Consider the following 26128-nt stretch of genomic DNA (forward strand, 5'->3'; position numbering starts at 1 on the left):
ACACTGTGATAAACAACCCACTGAGCAACAAACAGAAGAAAACATGGGGAAGAAGCCACGGACCTTCACAAATATTTCATCTTCATTGTCCTGATTCCTTGCTGAGAATACGATTTGAAGGAAACAGCAGATCAAGACACCCAGGCCACTATCCTCCTCCTGACACAGCCTTTAAATGCAATCAGTGAGCACAGTGCAATGAAAATGGAACCATCTTTAACCCTTGGCTACAATTTCCATCTCTAAGGACTTTGAAGGCTGGGTGACGACCATTCTTCTGAGTGTCTGACTCTAACCTAGATAGTGAAGCCACTCTGAATAGCTCTCCCATGAACCCCTTAACACTGAGTAGAATGCCAAGAAGAACCCAATAAGTGTAAGTTGTTATTTAGTTCATTGCTAATTGGTTTCTCCTCCCATTTGATATCTGTCCTTTTACTATTCAGGGAAATATAATATTTGACATGAAAATATCAGCAGGTGCTCTAAAGACATTCCAAGAGTGAAGGCGAGTGATGGATGTGATTACATAATGCTTGAAATGATGTGTTAGCTAGAGTTAGAAAATGCCGCAATGTAAGCTATATGCTTCATAATTTTTACTTTTTCAATTATATTGCAAATGCATATATATGTATGCATATATTAATAGCTATCCTTCATTGAATAGTGCTGCACATATGTATGTGTTTGTGTGTGTGTACTTTTAGATGCTGATGTGAAGGGACACATAAAAACACAATTAAAAGCAGGACCACAGCCTCATGGTACTCGAGTCTATAGTTCGCGGGGGTTCTTTCCCACTGTACTCTTGCAGTCACTACCAAGGTCGCCGAAACCAACAAAATTCCTTTAACCTGAGCAAAGAAAATAGCTTCAAGCAGCAACAATGTTTACAAGTGATTATTCAAAAAAATGCACAATAGCTGCAATCAGAAAGATCAACTACAAAAATGATTTTTTTAAAAAATGGGGAGTGGTCTTGCTTATTAAAGCAATGATTCAACAAAAAAGTGAACAACAAAGCACTCTGAGTGGGAGCTCTGCTTCCCTGTCCTGTGTGATTCAGAAGGATGTGGGATAATTGGAAAAGAGAACATTAATTATGGAAATCTCTATTCTTAGTTTGCACCTGATAGTAATTCCTCATAGTGAAAAATAAGAGGAAGGAAATGTACTGATGGGGAGGATTTCAGATACTGGGTTTTCATGATAATATGTCTTATTGTTAAGTGAATTAATTAGCATTCTGCTTTTTTATATCTGGGTACAATTTGTTAAAACTTATTTACTCTTGAGAACTGGATCTGTTTACCACATTTTGATATAATATGACCCAACATGCAGGGGAGGAAGGGCTTAGATATTGGGAAAATCTCCCAAATGGTGAATACTTCCCAGTAGATTCCTAGTTTGAAGGGCTGCCTCCTTTGTTTCATGAGGGTGTTATTTAGGTCTTATTTTTTGACTGAGAAATAAAGGTTTCAGTTTTTTACAGCATATATTTGATATCTTTGGGGACAAATTCTGTTACATTTTATCACCTTGCTGCCTATTATGAGAGTGGGTTAGTGTGGCTTAAGGGTTCAGGTGGATGTGTACAATTTAGAGATACAGTGCAAATGTATACAAGGCCTTTCTCTCAAGAATCTAATATATGCCTGCAAAAATATATATAAACAATGTACTAATCTTATAAGGTAGAAAGAAATAAATAGCATCATATTAATGGTGAAATAGGAACAGGAAAGAGTCACTTCTTGCCTAAGAGGAGAGAAGAGAAATTGTGTATTGCCAAGGTGTTTGGTGCTTGGAGACCATGCCATTTTCCACAGGAGATGGGAATTTAAGGCTGAGAAACTTCATGAATTACAAAAAAAAAAAAAAAAAAATCCCCTTGATGTTGTGAACAGAGCAGTATGCCCAGGTTTGTAGCACTCAGTCCCACCACGCTTACATTCTCTTGTTGTCAGTGCTTCATGGCCTTCTCTTCATTTGCTATAGAAAAGTTCAGTTTGAGCCCTAAATTTTGGGTTTGGCTCTGCATTGGCTTGTTTTATATAAGTTTTCTCCCTTTACAGTCTTGTAATAATCCTAAGGTCACTGTTGTAGTCGTTTTAGAGGTGAAGACCCTGAGGTCAGAGGGCCAAAGGAATTATTCCAGGGTTACACAGTTAATAAGAGTTAAAAATGGGATTGGAACCAAGGTCAGCTTTTTCCAAGGTACATGCTCTTTGGATCATGCACTCTTTCTTTGAATTGCAAGTCACCGTCTGGCTTATCAGCAAGAGTAGAGGCAGGCACAATTAGAATTGGAGTGTAAACGTTATTTACTCATTTGCCAGTGAAGGCTCTGTTGATGACTTAGGCCTGATGAGAAAAAGCATTGTGATGGCTACAATTAAGGGAATTGACATAAAAAATGAAGAAACACTTTCTTTTCGTATGTTTCTACACATTTATTCCTCATTCTAGTATTACTGGCAAAATTATTTTATCAATGTTTGTTTATAAGGAAATGTACAACTCGAGTATTCCATGCTCCACTTTATTATAAAGGAGCCAGCTGAGTAATTTCATTCGAATTTCCATGTAAATTCCAAGTATGCAGTACAACTTGCTATGATTGAAAAAAATTTATATATTTGATTTTCCATTGATTGCTACCTTGTATTACTCAATGTTTCTACTGCAATAAAATAATGTAATTGTGTTGTAAAACTACCTTCCTTGGTTAACAGAATTTTTTTTTTATATTTTACTATATAAAGTGTATCATTCCAGATATTGCATTTTATATCTGTTTAATGGGAGAAAAATCATCTATTTGTTGGCTTATAAATGTATTTTTGAAAATGGACATTTTCATAAAAACCTACAAATAAGATCTTTTTTGGGGGGCTGTAGATTAACCCAGTCAATCTGAAGTGCTGGGGCATTCTGTGTATTTTAGAACCAAACTCCTTGATTGTTGGAATTATTGTAGTATCCCATATCAGCACAGGAGCTCAGAGAAATCAACGTTTCGTTGAAGTTATATTGAGTCAGGAGCAAAAGCAAATGCAACGAAAATGGTGGCTGGGACATTGTGTCTAAGTTACTCTCACTCCAACATTTTGTTTGCATCTTCCAAAATGACACATACTATGAGTCAAAAACTAACAATAACAATCATACAAAAAAAAAGAAACATTAAAGACACATTAAATTCAGAAACGAGATGCTTAGTAAACCCTGAGTCAATTAATCAACTATGCATGGTGGTAAATGCACTGTGATTGCCATCTGGGGATTTTCTATTTCACAATGTTCTGCACGTGAATAGGACCAGTTTCAAAATTCATCTTCCCTGAACCTGGTGTGATCACCAATAGTTATTCTCAGGGTTGGTAGCCCTATCAGCCCCCACAGGTCTGAGCTGATTTTTTTCTGATGACCTTCATGCAAGTAGTGAATGGATTCAATTTATGTCGGCAGCCACTTTATCATGGACACAAAAACGTGAACACTGAAAACTCAAAGCCAGGTTTCCAGTTACTATCAGCCCATATTCTGTCATTTGAGAAAGGTCGTAAGGATACTGTTTTCGGTTTTGATCACTGATTGAGGGAGGCATCCTCCCCTTATCTCTAGGAATTCTATGTTTCTGCATTAGCAGTTCTGGAAAATCTACTATATGTTTACTTTTAGGTTCCACAAAGGAAGGAAGACAGTGGTTGCATCCATATAATCAAACTGATTAGGTGGCTATATAAGATTGAATTATGTAAATAAACCCTTTTGTTTGTGGTGTTTCTTTTTCTATAAAAATTATTTAAATTACATTCAACAAATATGTAAACAGAATTGGCCTGTTCTTTAACCATACCGGAACTTGGGGCAAGGAGAAGGTGGAGGTACTAGAAAGCATTTCGAAAAGAAATGGTAAATAATAGCTGAATACTGAAATATATCCAGAGCTTTGCATAAGATATCGTATATCATCTTCAGCATCACTCCCTCAGATTATTATTTTCATCTTACTGTAAACTGAGACTCAGAGGGATGAAATTATTTTCTCAACTCACAGAAATATTGATAGATCCAGTATTTATAGCCCAGTTTTTGATGCCAAGAACCATATTCATTACATTGCATGGTGTGGCCTCCCCAAGTAAGAGTAAAATCATGCAGAATTACCATTTATCTTTAACTGATCCTTTTTATTAAACTGACCAGTTCCTGAGTATTTATCAAGAGGGGAACTATGAAGCATCTGTACCTTGGCCTACATGACAAGGGGCTGGTTGCCTTTTGCTTATAATTCTGAAATTGTTAGGAGACCAACACAAGTACTGTGTTGGGTGCCAGAAGGAAAAGAGACCCACATTGGTATTTGGTAGAACCGGACATAAAACCTGAGGGATGGGGAGAAAAAAAATCTATTTCATGTTGTACTATTTCTGGACTATTTAAAAAGAAAAGTTAGTGAATTTATTATAAGGTGTTCACTATTGAAATAATGCTAAACAAATTAGTAACCAGTAAAGTATCACAGAAGTCATATGCTTTAATACATTTTGTAGACAGCAATTGTACACATCCTGGTAAGAATTTTGGACCAATTGTACACATCCTGGTAAGGCAGCAATTGTACACATCCTGGTAGTTTTTATTGAATGATATAAAATTATAATTATTTCAAAACTTGTAAATACTTTTTCTTAACAACTGCAAAGATGCAGTCTTCATTCAGTGACAGCCAGACTGACAGCGTGGAGATGAGGCTTTGGGAGCAGATGGGAGAGAGAGTCAAATTCCAGACCTACTACCTACTAGCTTTGTGGTGTTGGGTTACTTGAAAATCTACTTGGTAATATGTGTAAGTTTCTGAAAAACTGAGATTAATAGCATTTGTAACCCAAGAATACTGTAAGTAAAAAAAGATATTTAAAATCACCTGGTTCAGTACATGGCCCATTGTAAGCTCTCAATAAATGTTAATTTTTCTTCTTTATGTCATTAAGCCAAGTGTCTGTCATTGGTAAATATTCTGGATATATGTATTTAACCAATCTGCCTACAGTAAGTTTGGTACACAATTAAAAGGATAAAGGAATTTTGTTTCCTTTACAAATGTTACTCTTTATAATAAAAATGTCTAATTGATGGACTTTGCCTTAGTCCTTTACAAATAAATCTCTTTATCATGTCTGTTTTCTAGCATAAGTTTCTTTAACTCTTGTCATCTCTCCCCATAATAAATATTCTAACAACCTTAAGAAAATCTCCTGAAATCCTAAACCACCAACGAAAAGACCAGACCTTTCACCAGCGACCCAAGAACGTTCTGAAACAATGTTGCACATTTAAGTAACATTTCCCTTCTTCCTTCTCCTTTCTAGCTCAAAACATCCGCAGAGTTTACACGTGTGTTATTTAACCATTTTCTTATTCATGCAAAAGACGTTTAAAACTAAATGGCAGACTTTATACTTTTAATTATAATGATTTTATTCCTGTAAAATTTATTATCTTTTATTTTTGCCACTGGAGAAATTTTAAAAATCAACCAAAGCACTGATCTTTATCTGGAAAAAAATGTCTATTCAATCAGATTTTATTAATCTGAACTTAAGAGCCAAATTCCCATGTCCACAAGCATACCACAGAAACAATTACTTGTAAGAAAACATAATTTAAAACAAGTATTAACTCATTGAAGCCACAGGGAAGGAGACAACCAGATAAATGTTATACTTTTAATCAAAATTTCTTCAAGCAATAGGAATTTCTTGACAATAAAGAAGAGTTCAAGGAAAGCAAATGTTGATTACCTTATCCATTCTTTTCCTCTTTGGGTGAAAAATAATGAGTGACTATGAGTTGCCTATAGCTGATAGGCTGTGGATAAACCAAGCGTTTCAGAACGCAATATATGCTGGAGAGTATTGCTTCTAGTTACGCATTAGAATGAATGCTTCTCACAAATTATACCATTTCAATAGAGAATATCTATCTTATCAGCTAGACTGATTCTGAGAAAGTATGACAGAGAGAAGTTTCCATTCAGTCTCTATAGGGTCCCCATCCCACTTTCCCAATCTTTCCCTCTTCTGGTTGCTTCCTTGATCTACTCAGTAAAAAAAAAAAAAAAAAAACTGCTCTCAAATGAATGGATCTGATACTATTACACTTTCACATCAATGAGGTCTTCATACATCTGACTCAAATCTTAATTCCCTCAATCTCTATCTCTACACATCTGCCGGAGATATTTTATTGAAGTACAAGCCCTCGATCTCAGCAATGTCGACCGAAGAGGCCCCACATGGGCCCTGGAATAAAACCCATATTCCTTGGCCTGGCGTGAAGCATCCTCAGGACCTTTGTGTGGCTGACTGCCCTAGCCTTCTGGCACACTCACTACTTTACGCAGAGTTTCTTGAATGAATCAATTCATTCGTTCTTTTAAATTTTTATTATTTATTTATTTATTTATTTATTTATTTATTTACTTACTTACTTACTTACTTACGTATGCATTTATTTTAGCTCTGAGCCCTTGCTTGGGCTGCTCCACTCCTCTAGATTGGCTTTTTACCTCTTCTTCACCCAACTGACAATTCAGGTGTTGTCTCCTTCAGGAAAACCTTGGTATGGCTCACTATTTTAGGTATACTTCCTCTTTGTACCCTGTACTGTCACCTCTCATAATAGGTAATATACTGTATGAAAATGTATGTCCTCCTGTTTTTTTTCCAATAACTTGAAAGGACCTTTCTAATCCAGGGTATGGCATATGGCCCAGAGTAGAGAATGCACAGCTTACAAATTTATTCAGCTGAGTCCCACACCATCTCCTTGCTTGTGTCTCTTGCGTTTTCTCCTCTCTCTCTCTCTCTCTCTCTCTCTCGCGCGCGCGCGCGCGCGCGCGTGCATGTGCGCGTGCACACACACACACACACACACACACACACACACCTCTTGCTCATGCTATCACTGGGAACACAGACACAAAGTCATGTAAACAAGATCATTGTTGTTTTCCAACTGAACCTGGAAGCACTGACATGGAATAGTTTTCTCTACATCCCATATTTTTTTATTAGCAATCTTTACACTTTATGCCCCAAGAACACTATAGAGTCACAACCAGCTCTCTCTATACCCCTAAGACATCAGTCTTCTCAAATCTAATTGAATCAAAGCATGAGCAGTTATAAATGGAGTGCAGCTTGACAAATAAAAAGAAAAATGAAAAGAGAAAGGAAAAGAGATACACATCCAATTGATACTTTCCCTTTAAGATATTCCCTTCTGAGAATACATTGTGGTTTTCTAAAAATTTCTCTCCTTTTCTTCCAGATTCTTTGCTAGTCATAATTTTACTCTCTGTTCAGAAACCTTTATCTATCTCCAAATCTCTGACATCAATTCTGATTCTGCTCGAGTTAAATACTTCCCAGGGTAGAAATTGAACATGCTGCTCTGTGATACAACATTGTCTACATTTCCATGGGAGGCTAGCCTTGGGTGGCAACTTGGGATTTATGACAGCACTGATGCAGGTCAAGGAACACATCACAACATGCAATTCAACTTGTGGTCCCACAACTAGGCTCTATTTGACTTGGACTTTTGGCATCTTGTAAAACCACCAAATAGTATGGTTGCAAATTACCTGTGTCTCTACACAGGTATGCAATGGATCCTATGTCACCTGCTTAGCCAGGACTGCCCTGTGGAATGATTAGCACCAGATTCTGCCTGCATTACGCAATCCATGGAAAATCTTTCTGATCAAAGTTCGTCTCAACACTAACTTGCCTCAATCTCCAGAATTAATTTCACTGTAACACTCCTGGCTCAGGGTAGTGGTTACTCCTGGAGTGGGGTACTAAAGGGAAGTGTGATAGGGGCCTCCAAAATAGTAATATTATCATTTTTCTTGATCTGAGGACTGGTTATAGTGGGGGTGGTGGTAATGGTATTCATTTTGTAGAAGCTCATCAAAATCTGCACATATTTGTCTATAATTAGAGTATGCTTGAAAAAACAAGGTATTTTAAAAGATACATTCTTAAAGAACCACGTAGACTTTAACAAAGTTAAGGCATTTTAACTAGGAGTGGTACTATTTCATCATATTGTCTAGTACAAAGAGTGGGCTTTGCATATGATCCTGCAATCCCACTTCTGGGCATATATCTAGAGAAAACTCTAATTGGGAAAGATATTTGCACCCTAATGTTCATTTCAGCACTATTTACAATAGCCAAGACATGGAAGCAACCTAAATGTCCATTGACAGATGAATGGATAAAGAAGATGTGGTATATATATATATATATATATATATATATATATATATATATATACACACACACACAATGGAATACTACTCAGCCATAAAAAAGAATGAAATAATGCCATTTGCAGTAACATGGATGGACCTAGAGATTATCATACTAAATGAAGTAAGTCAGGAAGAGAAAGACACATATCATATGATACCACCTATATGTGGAATCTAAAATATGACACAAATGAACTTATCTATGAAACAGAAACAGACTCACTACATAGAGAACAGGCTTGTTGTTGCCAAGGGGGAGGAGGGGTTGGTAAGGGATGGATTGGGAGCTTGGAGTTAGCAGATGCAAACTATTATATACAGAATGGATAAATGACAAGGTCCTACTGCATAGCACAAGGAACTATATTCAATATCCTGTAATAAACTGTAACAGAAAAGAAAATGAAAAAGAATATATATATATAACTGAATCACTTTGCTGTACAGCAGAAATTAACACAACACTGTAAATCAACTATATTTCAATAAAATAAATTTTTAAAAAGTGGGCTTTGGGTCTGATAGAATCCAATGAGAGTTCCAAGTCTGTTCCTCTCTCTGTGTGTTCTTTCCTCCTTTTCCATTTCCCCACCTGCTGAGTGGAAATTATACTGCCACCTTAATAGGGTAATTGAGAGAACTGAATTGAATAACTAAAAGAAAAGCACTTAGTACAAAAAGAAACCAGTGTATGGTGGCCACTATTATTAATAGCTGCAATACAGCAGCTGAATTAGAATTGAATAAAGAAAGATGAGAGGCTTTTCTGGGGTGGTTGCAGCAGCAATATTAAGCTTTTTTGGGAGGAAGGAAGGCAGGAAACACAAGTGAAATGTATATGCTGTGTGCAGGAAGGAGCAGTGCAAGGCATACAAACACGAACACAGAGTCCACACCAAGACTGGCCTTGTGTGGAGGAGGTCTCGATGCTTGGCCCCTTGTGGCATGCGTGTCCATGAGAGTAGCCTGTCAACCATCCTGGGGGCTTGCCTTCATTTTCCCTTTAGTATGTTCCTTTTCTACTAGGACATAGGCTCTGAGATGGAGAGTATTGTGTCTAACAGGTCTGAATCTCTAGAGCCATGCCTAGAACACAGCAATGAGGATTAAAGATGCCAACAGCTCGTGGTGAGCTTATCAGATTCCATTCTGCTGTCTCAGGATGGCCTGGGATAGAATGACAGGGATGCATTCTTGGGTGTCAGCCGTTTATTCTTGGGTATTTTGGATTCTGATTTATGTATTTTTTTTAAAATAAATTTATTTATTTATTTATTTTAGGCTGCATAGGGTCTTCATTGCTGGGCGGGGGCCTTCTTTAGTTGCGGCGAGCGGGGGCTACTCTTCGTTGTGGTGCACAGGCTTCTCACTGCAGTGGCTTCTCTTGTTGCCGCTGGCTCTAGGTGTGCGGGCTTCAGTAGTTGCGGCTCGCAGGCTCTAGGGCTCAGGCTCAGTAGGTGTGGCACACGGGCTTAGTTGCTCTGCGACATGTGGGATCTTCCCGAACCAGGACTCGAAGCCATGTCCCCTGCATTGGCAGGCGGATTCTCAAACACTGTGCCACCAGGGAAGCCCTGGATTCTGATTTATATATAATTTGAAAGAGATGAGCTCATGTCTCTAGATTTAGGATGCCTCCTAGTATGATGGACTTCTCTTTTAGGATAACTGTACTTGAGTCTTTATACTTCCACCTGTCAATTTGGGCTAATTACTAAGTTTCTAGTAACTTTTTTCATCTATAAACTGGGCAAAAGAAAACTGACATCTGCGAGCTGGTGGGAATTAATGGCGTATTATTTATAGAACATTATCTGATAGGTAGTAGGATAAAGGCTATTTAAAAAGCTCTTTAGCTTAATAGTTGACTGGGTGAAATTTTCCATCAATATGCAGGGAAGAGACCTTTCCTCAGAAGATATTATAACAGTTTATTCATAAGAAATGGTTTCTAAATAAAGGTCAAGCAGAACAAATTAGTAGACTTCTCCTTTTCCTAGGAGATAAGGAGTGTCTGTGGATGTGAAGAAGATAAAGTGTTTGTCCCTGAAAGGAAGAGAAAGGAGGAAACCAAATATATTCCAGTTACATCAGAACAAGTTTTGATTAAGAGGATCGAAGGACTGAAAATTTTAAAATACTCTTTATGGGTATTCAAAATAAACGCAAGAGTAAGCTATAAAATAAATGTAGAAAAGTCCAATAATTTTCATATTTTTCCAATGAATATGTCAATGTTTAAAAACATAAACCCATAGCCAAATATCATATTATTACAAAACATTTGTGTGTGTGTGTGTGTATCCATGAGAAAAAAGTAGAAAAGTTAAAGCATACATATTTTGTTTAATAATAAATTAAGGAATAAATTTGTCTTGTGACATCACACTGAATGTACAGAACAAACTATGATGGAAATAAAATGGATAGTTTTCAAATCTTAGAATAAAGAAGGTCTTCAAAGAAAATGGTTAAATCAAGAGGGAAAACAACGGTTCCAAAAGTCTAGATGATAAATGAATAAATAAATATAGCAAAATATTTTACTCTATAAAAAGTTATATGAGAGCTGGCTGGCTGAGGTACCAATGCTGTTTGGTGCTTGGCTCAGGAGCTCTGTCTCCTTTTGCAGGAGGGACTGGGGTGGGAAGGGGACATGGGTTGCCTCACAGGACCAGGCTTGTTGTGTGTCAGTACCTGACCGAGTTGACCAGGCTCTTCCAGAAGTGCCTGTTGGTGGGCAGCCTGTTCCTCACTCTTAAGAAGTATGATGGTCGAACTAAACCCATTCCAAGGAAAGGTTCTGTGGAGGGCTTTGAGTCCTCAGACAACAAGTGTCTGTTAAGAGCTACTGATGGGATAAAGATCAGTGCTGTGGTGAGCTCCAAAGAAGTGACTAAGTTTCAGATGGCTTATTCAAACCTATTGAGAGCTACCATGGATGGGCTGGAGAAGGGGGATGAAAGGAACAAGAGTAAGAAAAGCAAAGCAGCATGGTGAAGGCACCAGAGTCCCCACTTTCACCAGCTAACCAATGAATTGTTATTTTCCTTTAATTTTTACCTTTGGCTGCAAAGCTGGGTATCTGATTCCCCTACGTTATTGTTTTCGTGTGAGATGAGGGTCATTTTGGGATGCAGGAAGGGCTACAACGTTTACAGGGTAGTTGTAAGAAGCCAGTTTATTTTAGATCTGGCCAAGTGGTCAGTGTTGCACGGTTGTATATTCCTGGGTAACAGTTTGCAGTCTCCTGTAACCACCTGTGAAGAGCACTGTATCATTAAACTTGTATTCATCACCACTGACCATCTTTTATTCCTTTTCTCACCCCATAAAAAGTTTCTGTCAATAGCTCCTCATTCTGGAATAAGATGATTATGAATAGGCTTCAGGCCCTACCTTATGGGTGACTGGAATTGAAGCCTGACAATTTTATAAAAAGTTGTGTTATTTCATGGGTATTTTTCCCAACTGGCTGTGTAATTTTATCACCATAGTTCCTTTAGCAAATTCGAATGAGTTCTCGTAGCCAAATGAGTGTTTGCTTAACCAAACTTAGGATAAGCTTATGACAAAGTCATCAAGAAGAAAGATTCCTGGTTAATGATGATTAAAAAAAAGTTATATGAATCCATGAGGGAAAACATTAAGACTCCAATTAGGTAAATGGACAAAAGTCATGAAGGTTCCATTTTTAATTAGGAAATATGAATTCTCAATAACATATGTAATGTTATTTAACCTTTCCAGTAATTCAATTAAATGGAAATTAAAATCACCATGCGATACCTCTTCCCATCTTTCAAATAATTTATGCTAGTGAGATATTCAGGACTGGCAAGGTAATGGGAAATAATTTCTCTCTTATACACTTTTGGTGAGTTTGTTAAAATTTTCCAGAAAGCATGTTAATAACAAATTTAATGTCATAAAAAATGTTCACAGGTAGTTCAAATGACACAGTAGTTCTGCTTTGAACATTAAGGAAATAATTATGAGTACAGAAAATTTTATAATTTGAGATGATATTCATTCTAGTGCTAAATGTAGTTTGAAAATATAGAAAGAAATAAACATTGGAAAGGTGAGGAAAATCATGATTTAGTCATAGAATAGAATATTATGTCATCTTTTATAATGATGATTGAATATTATTTGCAGTAACATTAGAAAGCCTTTATTTAAAAAGTTAAAAGTAGTACAATATTATTAATTAAACTATACATTGTCAGCAAAGAGAGAAATAAAAAAAAAATGTAGTACAAAAATTATCCATAGAGTATGACCTACAATGTGTAAGAAAAATATTTAAAAGCATAAGTGTACATATGTATATAGGTATATACTTTTATGTATTTAAACTTATATTATTTTAATAAATGAAGATAAAAATAAAAATTCCAAAAAATAAATGAGATAAAAATTTATATATTTCTTTTTGTTGAGACCATCAATTTTTTTATATCTTTACTGGAGTATAATTGCTTTACAATGTTGTGTTAGTTTCAGCTGTATAACAAAATGAATCAGTTATATGTATACATATAGCCCCATATCCCCTCCCTCTTGAGCCTCCCTCCCAACCCTCATATACCACCCCTCCAGGTGGTCAGAAAGCAATGAGCTGATCTCCCTGTGCTATGCGGCTGCTTCCCACTAGCTATCTATTTTACATTTGGTAGCGTATATATATCAGTGCTACTCTCTCACTTCATCCCAGCCTCCCCTTCCCTCCCTGTGACTTCAAGTCCATTTTCTATGTCTGCGTCTCTATTCTTGCCCTGCCACTAGGTTCATCAGTACCGTTTTTTTTAGATTCATATATGTGCATTAGCATATGGTATTTGTTTTTCTCTTTCTGACTTACTTCACTCTGTATGACAGACTCTAGGTCCATCTACCTCATTACAAATAACTCAATTTGATTCCTTTTTATGGCTAACATTCCATTGTATATATGTACCACATCTTCTTTATCCATTCACCTGTCGATGGACACTTAGGTTGCTTCCATGTCCTGGCTATTGTAAATAGTGCTGCAATGAACATTGTGGTACATGTCTCTTTCTGAATTATGGTTTTCTCAGGGTATATGCCCAGTTGTGGGATTGCTGGGTCGTATGATAGTTCTATTTTTAGTTTTTTAAGGAACTTCCATACTGTTCTCCATAGTGGCTGTATCAATTTACATTCCCACCAACAGTGCAGGAGGGTTCCCTTTTCTCACACCTTCTCCAGCATTTATTGTTTGCAGATTTTTTGATGATGGTCATTCTGACTGATGTGAGGTGATACTTCATTGTGGTTTTGATTTGTATTTCTCTAAGGATTAATGATGTTGAACATTTTTTCATGTGTTTGTTGGCAATCTGTATGTCTACTTTGGAGAAATGTCTATTTAGGTCATTCACCCATTTTTGGACTGGGTTGTTTGTTTTTTTGATATTGAGCTGCATGAGCTGCTTGTATATTTTGGAGATTAATCCTTTGTCAGTTGCTTCATTTGCAAATATTCTCTCCCATTCTGAGAGCTGTCTTTTCGTCTTGTTTATGGTTTCCTTTGCTGTACAAAAGTTTTTAAGTTTCATTAGGTCCCATTTGTTTATTTTTGATTTTATTTCCATTACTTTAGGAGAGACCATCTTTTTTTGCAGGATTAATTTGTAGATGTGGTGCAACTCTTTGCAAAAAAAAAATAAAAAAGTTTTAGAGAGGTTTTCAATCTCCAAAGATATTTTGCCTATTTGGGAAGAAGCTATTAAGTAAATTGAATGGAGAAAGAAGTCTACTACACAGGTAACCCCACTCTAACTCAAGCCAACCAATCAGCACATCACACGCAGCCTGGCAATGGCTGTCTCTAGTCTCATCTACAGCTGCTCTGTATCTTTCGGTTGTCCCCTATTTTAACTCAAGACATCATTTCCACTTGCCCTCTTCTCTACTGACTCCTTTGAAGAACAATCAGCTATTCCTGCCCAGGGTCCTCCACCATCCAATCCTCTGTTCCTCCTTGTGACTTTATAGGTAATCACTATTTGTTTCACTTCTCCATACATTTTCTATTCACACAAAGAAATAGCACGTACCATATCACACTAGGTGTTTTTATGTGTGCATGCATATATGTGTGTGTGTATGCATTCATTTTTACTTTTCATTGTGAAATACAAAATGCATAAGTAAATAGGACAAAAGTGCATAATGTGTTTTGTTATTAAATGAATAACCATGATGTAGTCACCACCCTCACTTAGCCACATGGAGACATCAGCCTAGAAGCCACCTTCACATCCATCCTTATCTTATCTTTCACTCATCATAAAAAGTTATCAAATTCTGACTTTTACTGAAATAACTTCTGGTTCTTCTCCATAATTTTGCTGACTAAACATGAATCCATAAGCCTACATTTCCTTCTCCCTGTCACTGTTGTAGTATTTGCCACACTATAAAAGGAAAGGCATATTATACATTTATTTGTGTCTGGCTTCTTTCCCTCAGCATGAACTTTTCAAGATCCATCTGTGTTACCATATATAACTGTAATGAGTTCATGTTAATGGCTGTATTATATATATATATTTATATTGTACTATATATTATATATATATATATATATATATATATATATATATATATATATATATACCACAAACTACCATTCTACTCTGATCAGACATTTGGGCTGCTCTTTTCTTAGAATATTGTTAAAATGCAACCAGTATGTGTTAGCACAGGTATTTTGAGATGCATGCATATTACCCTCTTTGATAACCTAGGAGTGAAACTGCTCTGTCATAACATATGCATAGTTTTAAAAGTCAGCAGATAATGTGAAAAACTTCTTTAATTAGTTCTGCTTTATACTCCCAACTAGAAAAATGAACATTCTGTAATTTTTCTATCATTTGGTATTGTCAGTTTTCTGTTCTTTTATTTATTTGCCATTCTGGGGACTATATGGTTGTAAATTACTGTGGTTTTAAAATACATTTCCCTGATTACTAAGGAGCAGGAGTATTTTAATCACCCATTTGGGTGTCCTGTTCATGCTATTCCCTTGTTATCCTTTTTATTCCAGTAAGTTTCATAGTAATGCCTCCTTTTTCACTTCTGAGTCTAGTAATTTGAGTTTCCTCTTTTCTTTTTTTTCTAAGTCATTCTAGACAAAGTTTATCAGATTTATAGATCTTTCCAAAGTACCAGTTTGGGTTACATTGATTTTTTAAAATTATGTTTCCATTTTTATTTTGTTTATTTTCTGCTCTAATCTTTATTATTTTCTTCCTTCTGCTGGCTTTGGGTTTAGTTTGTTCCTTAAGGTGGATGGTTTTGTTACTGATATTAGATCTTTCATCTTTATTACTATAGGAATTTACAGCTATAACTCTCACTCTGAGTACTGCTTTTGCTGCACTCTATTTTTTAGTATTCTTTGTTTTTTTTTGTTGTTGTTGTTTTTTGTTGCATGGCACGGCTTGAGGGATCTTAGTTCCCCAACCAGGGATTGAACCCAGGCCATGGCAGTGCCAAGTCCTAACCACTGGATTGCCAAGGAATTCCCAAGTATTCCTTGTCTTCGTTTTTATGTATCTCAAAGTATTTTTTATAATTTCTTTCTGGTTTCTTCTTATACCCACTGATTATTTGGGAGTGTGTTATTTATTTCCAAATATTTGTAAGCGTCCCAAAATTCTGTTATTCACTTCTTGTTTAATTCCACTGTGATGAAAGAACACACTGTGTATTACTTCTCATGTTGTTTATGCTTTTTTTATTGACATACATGGGTCATTTATACATTCTTCGTGCTGCTTTTTTTTTTTTTCTGGTTGTAAATGATTTCCTTTGATTTGAAACTTGTCCTTTCACTTCTCTCCATGAATCAGGACCATCATTATGAACAACAATGAATATACTGTAGACTAAATTCTTTCAATAGCAGAGTTTACTTCTCAAATTCATTTAAAAAATCTTATATTGTAGTGTTTGTATGTATTCTCAGGTTCATGAAGTGGTTACAGAAATTTGGACCAATGTTCTTGTTTTCCATCATCTCTCTTATTCCTAACATATTAGTATTACTTTTCACTGAGGGCTATCTTATTAAGTTTTGAGTCTAATGGTTTTCTTTTATATACATTTATTGAATTTTGTTCCATAATTTTATAGAGCCTTGGCAAATGCTCTATGGATAAAATAGTTCTATGATTTTCTGACACCCCCATGGTAATTTTCAATGCAAAGTATGGTCTATTAAACTTATTGAGAAATCTGTTCAACTTAGTTGCATTTAGTATTTCTCAAAATTATTGAACTAAGAGACACCTTATTAATTTTAATCTTAATCTTTCTCCTATGGTCAAGGGAATTCTTGTTTTAAGTTGGTTTTGTTCTGAAAGGCTTAAAGTGGTAAAATTATGATAGATTTCCAAGTTAGTAGATCTTAAATGAAATATATACAAAATTATTGAAAACTTTTAAACATTTCTAAGTGTACTGTCTCATCAGATTGATCATTTAAATTGTGTACAATAAAAAGATTTAGCCTTAACTGTTTTAGGCTACTAATTATAAATCTGAAGGCTTGAAACATCTTCCAACTTTTTTGGAAGCTATGAATAAATGCTTCCCAGATAACTTGGAAAATTACAAATTGTAACTAGTACATAAACTGACATAACATGATCATAGTTAACTTATTTTAAAAACAAGTTCATTGCATGGTATTACATCACTGGTCATGTGAAGCTTCCTCAGCATTTTTATGTCTGACATTTATTTATGACTTTTATGAATGTGTCACTATTGAATCCATATGGTAGTAAATGAACTAGACTTGCCATGAAACGTTAATAGGATACAGAGGATGTAATGGGAAATTGTTACCACGATACACTTCCATATCACTTTGCAGTTCTAATAGGATTATTATCCATGCAAGTTGTGGCTCTCAACATTTTGTAACATCTTTGGCTTTTACAGACATATATGTTTACAACTTTTTTATTGAGAAGGTCAAAACTGTGTTTAAATGTGGAGATAGACAGCATTTCCCACACAATATACTACTGTTAGTAAAATAAATAAGGTTAAAGTGTATTTTATGAGTGGATTGCAATCAAGCCTGCTGCAAAGCTACATGCACGTCATCGTCAAAATCATATTCATGAATTTTTAACTAATCAACATTCCACCTGAAAAAGAATTAATTCCCTGTATAGACCTATTCACCATATTCCTTTCACTTCCCTAATATTTTCAGACCATGACCACCACACGTGTACTTTATAGAACTACTCGTGCTTAACCAATTACATTATACTTTCTCAGCTTTCCCTCCTTCCATGAAATCTCCCTTAGCTTAGAACATACTTCTTTCTGATTCATTAATTTCAATTCACTATTCAACCGCCAGATAATTTAATCAAATGCCACTGAGAAACCTTGTGCATTTGCTGACATAATATTATTAATATCTATGTATTAGGTTATAGGTGACCCTTATAATCCACTAGCCTTGAGTTACTTACTAGTAAACAGTAGTAAGGAACTGCAAACCGATCTCTGATAGTCCGTTGTCATCATTAGATTGGGATGTGACATTTTCAATGGTCTCATAGTTGCCTGTACTCTCTCCTGACTTCCATTGTATTGTAATTCTTTACATTCCTCTTCATTCTTAGAGACTGCAGTCTGAATTTAGGTAATTTACCATCTCTGTACCTCAAGTCCATAATACAATATCTAGCACTTGGTAGAGTCCATTATATTTCCAAAAGAAAGGAAGGAGGAAAGACAAGAAAGGAGAAAAGGAAGTAGGCATGAATAGAGAAGGCAAAAGACAGAAGGAAAGAGGAAAAGAGAGAGGTAAGACTTAAATACTTAACCTCTACCAAAATTCTCCAATAACTTCCCACCTGAGAATAATAGTTTAAGTGATTCCATTGGTCTAGAAGGCCCTACACAACATGGGCCAGTAGATTCTTCTACTTTTTTAAATTTATTTTTTAAATTTATTTTTGTTTTTTAATTTATTAAAAACATTTTAAATTTATTTTTTAATTTATTAAAAAAAATGTTTTTTGGCCGCATGGTGCTACACGCGGGATCTTAGTTCCCCAACCGGGGATCGAACCCAGGTCCCTGTATTGGGAGCGCAGGGAAGTCCCGTCCCACTTTACTGCTTAAGAGTCTCTCCCCTTTTTGGGATCATTTCTACCACATTCTGCAGCTCATCAAACTCCATGCTGCTGCCTCTGTGCTCTCACACTTGCCAAGCCTCTCATGCTCTTCCCCCCGCTGTTCATGTGGTCAGCTCCCTCACGGAATGCAATATTTTGCTCAATTTCACCTTTAATCCCACATTCCCAACAGATCCCATCTCCATCTCCCTCATCTGCTTTGTTTCAATCATTTGATTTATCACTGTGAAACATATTCAATACTATATATTTTATTTATTTTGTATGTTTTCTGTCTCCTTCCACTGGAGCGTAAACTCCATAGAGGTAAGGGTCATTCTCTGATTTTTTTTTCCATAATGTATCCCCAGGGCCTGGAAGAAAGTGATTAATAGCAAAAGGACGGCAGAAAGTGGCTCATTCACGTAACAAACAGATTGATCCTGAGACCCTCACAGGTAGCACTTAAAGAAATGTCAGCCCTATTCTTAAGAGAGAAGTTGTGACTTAGACTAGGGTTGGCAACTTCTGCTTGCTACCTGCTTCTGTAAATAATTGGAACTCAGTCACACCCCTTCATTTCTGTATTTTTTGGGGGGTGGTGAGATGGCAGGTTTAATAAGCAAAGGAACTTCCTTAGAGGCTTGTCTTGGGCGGTGGCTGTAAGACATGTACATCTATCTCCACTCCCGCTCCCACCCCCTCAGAATCTTAAAAGTTTGTAAAGAGGCCCTATCAGGGTTCAGTCACATATTCAGTCCACATGTTCTCAAAAACACGTACTCTCTCAAGGCTGCATTCAAACTATAGGAATGGTGGGCAGACAGGGGATGGGGTGAGGGGCCTCCAATTGCCTGGCTCCAGGTCAGGGATCAACCAGTGGTCACATCTTCTCTCGATAACCTCCTCCAACACTTGGTTTTCCAAGCCTCTCCCTTCAGACTGATGTGACCCGCTGATTCCATTGCAGTAGCTGGTGGAGGAAGGAGAAAACAGGGTTTGGGATTTTTTTTTTTTTCTATTTCCATACTTCTAAGTGTTCTTAAGCACACTCCCTAGATGGCTTAAACATTAATAGGTTGAAACTATGCTCTAGCATTACACTGGGCTAATTATGCTCTTTGGGTTGCAAAGGACAGAAATAATTTCACTCAGGCTACCTCAGGTCAGGAGGGCTGGCTGGTCAGTTCCACAGGGTAACACGTGTGGCTTCTCCTTTCTCTACCTACCTGCCCTCACTCTCACCATCCCCAAGCCCCAATCCAGCTGGCTGATCCTCTCCATATTTCTCAGTTCAAATTCCCTCTGTATTGTTTATGGCTGATTTGGTACTAAACACAAAGGAAGACTTGAGTACTTGTAACAGAAGCTGTATGGATTGGAAAGCCTAAAATATTTACCATTTAACCCTTTACAAGAAAGACTTGCCAATGTCTGGCTTACAATTTGCTTGATGGAGAGGCCTTTGTGGTTGTGTACCTTTGGTGTTATATGACATCCAATCGCAGCTTAATGTAAATTTTGATTTATATGGGATTATCAGACTCTATTGAAATGATTTCTGAGTCTTATCACAGTTGGAATTCAGATATCTATAAACCTGTTTGATGCATTTGGAGTTGCTCATTGAAATCCAGAATGTAGAAATAGACTTGGAAGTCATTGACAGAAGATTCAAGGTCTAAATAAAGGAATTAAACAATGTAAAGCAATATATAACTTCCTGTGACCTGCATTCTGAGGAAGAGGTTGTGTCAAAACTAGATAGATATATAGATAGATAGATAGATTGTAGATAGATAGATAGTGGATAGATTGTAGATGGATACATAGGTTGTAGATAGGTAGGTAGGTAGATAGGTAGTAGGTAGATAGATAAGTAGACGGATAGTAGACGGATAGATTGTAGATAGATAGATAGATGATAGATAGATAGATAATAGATATATGAGAACTCACACAATTTTGCTATGAGATTGCTAACATAAAGATAGGACATGTAAAGAGAAAAAGATTTTTCTGCCACTCAGAAGCAGATTAGAGTGCACCCCTGGGATGGCCAGGTGAGAAGATTAGCAAAGAACTCCTATAAACAGTAGCAGAAAGAGAAGCTGTGCCCAAGTTTTCAAGGCAAAAGGAACAGAGAAGGTGCTCATAGCAGACCAGCAAGCAGGCTCTAAACACCAGGTAGAGAGGAGACTGTGGTCCAGAGGCACAAAGAGAACAGCAGCCAGTGTCAAGAAGGCAGAAACTCCAGCGCTGGTACAGAGACATAGGGAAACTCTTCCCCTTGGGACTCTAAGAGACATAATAGAAAGGAAAAGAGCTGAGTGCTGCACTGTGCAAAGGGGATAGAGATATTGTTCTAGCTGACTTGGGGCTAAACTTGCACTCAGCCTGCTGTATTTTTTCATGTCTGCAATGTGCTTTTGCTTTGATGAATAAATGTGTAGTTTGTCAAATATAAACAGAACCTTTAAAATATTTTAGATAGATGAGTACCTAGGAAGCAAAACTCTTGTTAGATATAGGCAGAATTCATGCGAGGTGTTAAGTGTAAGATGTAGTGAGGAAGTAGAGAATGTGTATCCAACATAGATAATTATGAGGGAAATATCCATGACATACAAATATAAAAGAGCCACTTAATGTTCAGGATGCACTCAATAGACACGAGTACTTAATTTTCACTCTATTTTAATTCAGCCACACATCAGTGACACCTATTCTGGCCCCATATGTCCTCTGCCCAGGAAACACTAATAAATCCCCTGGTTGTTCGTGGAGCTAATGGTCAAGCTACTGCTGCGCTGACCTAATGTCTCTGTGTATCTCCCACAGAGCAAGTGTGTTATTGGCTCAGGGCATTTTCTGTCTGTGGGTTGCATTGTCTGAACCTTGACTCTGTCCTTGTATTCACACCATCAGAAGAAGGCTGACGCGGCAGAGCATCAGGATATGTGAACGCTACATGCCCCTGCATTTGGGTAGGAAGGAGCTGCCACCTGGCTTGCACCCTATTCTCTTCTTATTCCCTGTCCTGCCTTTTGCCACCTCTCTCCCCTTGCTTCTCACTCTGTGTTTGGTATGGATAAGCCGTGTCATGTGAACATTTTAATTCGGTCTGTGAGACTCGCTGAGAGGGACCCACTGGGACAGTTTGCCTGGTATTGAGCTTGGAGGGCACCAATGAACCTCGACAATTTCCCACATGATAGTATCACTCATCACCTTCCATGTTACATATTTATTTGTTTAGTTCTAAGGCCTCTAAAAGTTAATGGAGATGAGAGAGTACTGGTACTCTGAATGTAATTATAAAAGGAAAGAATAAAACTTTTGCAGTGCCCTGGCCTAAGATCCACTCCTGCTGTGATACTGGAATATGGGTATAACATGTAGTTAAACCTTTAACAGAAATTTCAAGTACCTGCAAGTCAGAGACTCTCATATTCATTCTTGTATTCTCCTAAGTGCAAGGAACAATTTGCCGATCATGAAATTCAATTTGATTGTTATAATGGTAAAAGAAAAAGGTTATATAGCACCTGCTATATAAGGTGCAATTCTTAGTACTTTACATCTGATGAATATTTTAGTCATGACAGCTACCCTATGATGGAGATACTATGATTAGCTCTCTTTTTTGCAGATAAGGAAATTGAAGCCCAGGAAGGTTATGTAACTTTTCCAAAGTCATGGGAGATAGGATTTAAATCTTACAGTCCTGCTTGTCATTTTTAAGGGAAGACCAAAAAGATGAAAGAATTCACCTGAGGTCATGTGGTTTGGAAGTAACAGAACTGAAGGTAGAAAATAAATACCCTAACATCCATTCAAACTTTCTTTCACCAAAACTTCACCAAATATTTTCTTATAAACTCATAGGTGTGCAAAAATTGTTAAAAAATACATATCACTAACATGTTATAATAAAGTACAATAATTTTATATAACATATATTACAAAATAAAATAATAAAGGATTACAAATAACAAGATAACTACTATAAAATAATTATTAATGCACTTTAATAAATAGTCTCTTTTACTGGGATATTTTTATTTTGTAGGGGATCCTCTTTGTGAAAAGCTTTATATTTTTAATTTTGGTGTCCACATGTCCAATGTTAGTCTATAGAAATACAGTTGATGTTGGTGTTTACCTTGTACCTTGTAAATTGCTGAACTGACTTCTAAGTTCTAAGAATTTGAGGTTTTGGTATCTACCATGTGATTTTCCACATAGACATTCTTGTCACCTACCAACAAGGAGAATTTTATTTCTTTGTTTCTGATCTAGATGCCTTTTATTTCCATTCCACGCCTCACCCCAATAGCTAGAGTTTGTAGCGCTAGGTTGAGTAAGACTGGTGAGAGCGGACATCCTTGACTGGTCCCTACTCTTAAGGAAAAAAGATCCAGTGTGTTGCAGTTGGCCTTATTACTATTACCTGCCGGTGGGGATAGAAGTCCAGATTCCCCATTCAGCCTCACCGGCACCTGAGCTAGGGAGCCCCGTGTTATTGCCGGGCATGGATGGGAGTTAATTACAGCTCCTCCCCATATTCTCACTGATCCCTGTCTGGATGGGTGGAACAGAATTGCCTCATAAAGTTCCCCACATGGCATCCTTGGACACCAAGGAGTGGGGTGGAAGCTGCTTGTTACCACTTGGTTGGACTTAAAATCCTGGCTTCCCATTTAGCCACTTCATCTGGGGAATTTGGGCACCTCGTTAGCCTGGCAAGGGTAGAAAGAAACCTAGGCTTTCCCCTCAGCGTTGCTGACATGGGTAGGGGTAGAACTTAGGTTTTTTCTGTGGTGTTTGGTTAAGTTAAAGTGGTTGTTTAAACATTGTCATGTCTTGCTAGGCTGCAACTTTCCTGGTTGTTTGTCTAGAGACAACAGAATTTGGGGGGAGTTTTATTGTCTGCCACCATTAACATTATTGGGTTGTCAGATTCTTCAGCTCCAAGTCTGGAATATATGGGGCAGAGAGAAAACCCAGGGAATCTCACAGTTGTGTCATTTTTTGGTATTCTAGGTGGTCTGCCACCTCCTCTCCATCTTTAAGAGTCTTCTTATTTTTTTGTTGTTGTTTTTTGTTTGTTTGTTTGTTTTAATATAACATCCTGGGGGTTTAGTTGTTGTTAGCAGGAAGGATGGGGGAATTATGTCTATGCATCTTGCTGGGAGAAGAAATTCCTGGCTGCTGCTGCTGATTCTTTTTTTTTAAACAGCAAGTTTCCTTTTTTAAATTAATTAATTAATTATTTTTTTGCCCTGTCGCACAGCTTGTGGGATCCTAGTTCCATGACCAACGATTGAGCCCTGGCCCTCGGCAGTGAAAGGATGGAGTCCTAACCACTGGACCACCAGGGAACTCCCTGCTTCTTCTTTAAATGACTCTTGATATGACAATAAATTTGCTGTATTTTCTACAGAAACAATGTAAAGCTAATTCAGTTTCCTCTATTCTGGTTAATTTGATTTTTAAAAAGTTTAAATCGCTTATTAAAGTTTCCTGCAGGTTCACCACTCATTTTTGGTAATGGCACATTTGATTTAGCTCCACAGTTTCTTGCTCAGAATGCTTCTTGTCAACCGACAGGTCCTCAGTGAACTCAGGGCTTGGATTGTTCTTGGTTGGCAGCAAGGGGCCTCGGCCACAGCAGTGGGTCAGCCCAGAGAGCCTTAGCTCACCCACTGATTTAATGGGTTGTGAGATTCTTTAGCTCCAAGTCTGGAATATGTGGGACAAAAAGAAAACCCGGGCATCTCACCACTCCCATTCTCCTCAGCCACTCCTGTCCCGAACAGTGACCACTGGGTGGTCACTGTGTCCCATGTCAACTTTAGTTCAGAGTCTTCCCCTTTTAGGTGGGGATGGTACGGAGTTAACGTTTTTTAGTATTATAGTATATTCTCATTAAAAAGATGCAGGCAAAAAGGACGCTGCAGGTTTTGTACATTAGCCTCATTTGTGGTCTGAAAGAGCTGGTGAGAACAGCCTTGGCGTGGAGGTGGTAGAGGTGGGGGGGAGATGGTCACGGCTCCCCTAGTGGGTGGAAAGGGGATGGCAGTGGGGAAGAGCCCGGACCAGACCCTTCCCCATCCACCTGGAGACTCTTCTCCTCCCAGGGCCCTAAACACACCTCCCTTCCATCACAGGGGAGAGGGAGCAGGTGCTGCTGCTGAGAAGGGAACAGGTTGCATTAGGTGAACTGAATTTTACACTGGACACAAACTTAGACAGCTGGAGAAATTACCCCATAGGTGGCAGGAGTGGGGGGTGGGAAGGGCACCAGGGAATGACCAAGGAACAAATATAACAGGACCACTTCACATAGTCCATAGGCCTGTGGTCGTTAAAGGGTAGACAATGTGTCCAGGCTGGAACAGCAATGGACTCTGGGGCACAGGGGAGCCTTACAAAGGCCATTGTAAGTGAGGAACCACAAAACTCAAGCTTGTTGAGCTTCAAAATTCAATCCAAGGGACCATCAGATAAAGCAGAAATGGGTTTATCTGGATCTCACTAAGGCATTTTTTTAATAATTCAACTTAGGTTGAAATAAATCTCTTTATTCATTGTGTTGAAGAAATTACATAGTTGAACAAACTAAATGTAGAGTAAAGCCTATTGTAAGGTACTCAGTTAATGAGAAGAAAAAATTATATTCAAATGCTTTAGGCATTATTTGCAGATAAATGTACCTAATTTTAGAATGAAATCTTTTATTTATAGTGCTATTTATAATTTTTATTGTGCTTTTACAGATGCCATGTTATTTGAACCTTTATAAAGGAATATATGAGAAACATAATAAATATTATCAGATGCATTTCTCTGAGCTTCTCAGTTCCAACCACAATGCCTTCCAGCTGACTACCCACATTCTACCCACCCAATCCTTAAGAAGAGCCTCACACACAATATTATCAATCTCCCGAATGCACCGTGCAAAGTGTTTTACTTGTTTATCTCATTTTATATTCTCAGCGTCTTTGTGAGGCCGTCACGATGATTATCCTCATATTGTGAAAGTGGAATCATGTTTAGAAATGTTGAATAATTTGTTCAGACTCACTGAGCTGATAAGAGTCATCAAACCCAGGCTGCGTGATTTCAGAATGCATGTTCTAGAAGGTCCAAATCCCTTCATGCTTCAATGCGCTCTCACCCTATCATCTTGACTCCAAATTCCTGAGTCTGCAACCAGCTTCTTCCTAGCTTCTGTCCCCGTTAAAATGGTCACTTTGTGTCTCCTCTGTGAGTCCTAACTCCCTGTAGCTCCCACCACCTCCACGTTCCACACATTGACATCCAGAAGGAAGCTGATGTGTGAAACCAAAACACCTGCAAATTGACAACCTTCCGGAAGGAGACAGTAAATTCCCATCAGAGTGGTTCCTTCTTTACTATTCATGCTTACTTCTGAAGTTTTCTGCCTTAAACTGGGTCAAGTGGGCTGCATAATTGCAAAAAAAAAAAAAAAAAATCAGAATTGGAATTACCTTAGCGTTTGAAAATCATGAAAGAGTATTTTCTTTAAAGCACTTGAGAACTCAAGTTTCTCACACCTTCAGATTGACCCCTC

The sequence above is a fragment of the Balaenoptera acutorostrata genome, chromosome 8, assembly GCF_949987535.1.
Source record: "Balaenoptera acutorostrata chromosome 8, mBalAcu1.1, whole genome shotgun sequence".
Taxonomy (NCBI): Eukaryota; Metazoa; Chordata; class Mammalia; order Artiodactyla; family Balaenopteridae; genus Balaenoptera; species Balaenoptera acutorostrata.